Here is a 2,200-nt window from a genome sequence, read left to right on the forward strand (position 1 = left end):
CTCACTGCAACCTTGAACTCCTGGACTCAAGCAGTTCTCCTATCGCAGCCTCCCAAGTGGCTGGGACTATAGGGAGATGCCACCACACTGGGCTGATCATTTTGTGGAAACAAGGTCTTGCTATATTGCCCAGACTGGCCTCAAACTCCTAGCCTCAAGCGATCCTCCCACCTTGGCCTCCCAAAGTGCTGGGATTACAGGCGTGAGCCAGCATGTCTGGCCTGTTGTGTCACATCTTGATGAAAATCATAAACTTTGTATATAAGAAACTTGCTGGTGCACTCATGGCAAGGATGGTGTTAAGGCCAACAATCATGTGTCACCTGGCAGCTCCTTCATCAGGACCTATATTTCCTCAGACCTCCACACTGCTGGTCTGGTCGTGTTTGAAATGTTTAGCTTCTGTTTCTCATCATAGATCTTTCCTCCCATTGGCTATAGCAGTTATTCAGAACTCCATGACAGGTATCTTTGAATCCTATCCACGAATTTATGTTTTTTCCCCTACATCCCCTATTTATGCCCTACCTCAAATTCCTCATCTATTTGTAAACTCTTGTATAAAGCATATTTTTATAAGTTGATCCCAAATCTTTGGGGGGGGGAATGAGACATAGGATAAATTAGTAAATAAGCAAGTAATATGAGATACAAAAGTGACTATATGCTGGTAATTATGGAAATAATGATGAAGGGACACAGGAAACTCTGTTAACCGATTGCGTTCACACTCATGTCTCAACAAAGGTTGTGTCACTGGTTGTCTTTCATAAGCCCCACTGAACAGTTCAAAGTTGTTGTAATCTCATTTAAGATGAGTAGCAGCTACCGATTGACTGGACGGTCAGTTGTGCTAAGCTACTACTAAGACCAACCTTTTCCTAGTCTTCATAAAATACAGGAGGGGGCACAAATGACAACAGAACCTAACAGAACAAATGAATACGAAGAATGCTTATTGTCTTCTAGAGTAATAACAATGAATTTGCATGAATTTTTGTAGGCTCAGCTTGGGAGCACTGAGTCCAATTTTTCAAGTTCACAAAAGTTCACAGAAAGAAAACATTCTGATTCATGGAATTTTTTAAGTTGGATGAAATCTTAGTATTTTAAAACTGGAAAATACCTCCAGAAAGCACTATCCTCTAGCGCTATGCAGTCCAGAGATGCTATGCAGTCCAGAGGGACTGGGGACTGAATCTGCTGACAGTGGTGGCCCAGGCACTGGACACAAATAACTATAGCATGAATTCACTGTCCATTCCACCAAACCCTACTGTGGTCATTACCACACTTTCTAGCCTGTGGTATCATTTTACTCATCTTTCGGTTGCTGAGTATACTGTCTGCACCGTGGCAATATTGATGCCTCAGCTGGAGGGAGCAAAGCCTGCTAGGGGCTCGGTGGAAGGGGTATCTTCCACATCCTCGGGAAGGAGATTCCTGTGAAAATAGAGGACAGGCATTTCAATGACCTTTTGCTTGGATGGAAACCCAAACAATAGATGGGAGGAAAGTGGCCTTGCTTGTCTCAAGCACTGCCCTAATGTGAACCTCTGCGAGGTACAAAGATTTGAAGCCAGGGGTAAGGACCGTGTCTAAATCAAGTAGCTCCTGCCAGCTGGTTGGTCTGAGAGAGCAGAACTGTCCCTACCCACTCTCGCCTGTGCTTCTCAACTGAGTTGCACTTTAGAATCATCCGGGGAACCTTCCCAAACTCATATTAGAGGGACTACAGTTAAGAATAATTTATTGTCAATTTTCAAATACAGCCATGTTCTATATAATGATGTTTCAGTCAACTACAGACTACACATATGGTGGTGGTGGTAGACCCCTTGGATTATACCATATTCTTCCCGTACCTTTTCTATGTTTAGATACACAACCACCACTGTGTCACAATTGCCTGAAATATTCCGTACTCGCAAGTGTTTTAGGAGCCTAGGAGTAACCAGCTAAACCGTAGAGCCTAGGAGTGCAGTAGGCCATCCCACCTAGATTTGTGTAGGTTCACTCTGTGACTACTGCACAATGACAAAATTGCCCAACAGTGCACTTCTCAAAATGTAGCCCCGTCGTTAAGCATGAATGGAGCAAGGAAGGAAGATTTTTTTTTTTTTTTTTTTGAGACAGAGCCTCAAGCTGTCCCCCTGGGTAGAGTGCCGTGGCATTACAGCTCACAGCAACCTCCAACTCC

This window comes from Otolemur garnettii, unplaced genomic scaffold (genome assembly GCF_000181295.1).
Source record: "Otolemur garnettii isolate 467f Iridium unplaced genomic scaffold, OtoGar3 scaffold00002, whole genome shotgun sequence".
In the NCBI taxonomy this organism is placed as follows: Eukaryota; Metazoa; Chordata; class Mammalia; order Primates; family Galagidae; genus Otolemur; species Otolemur garnettii.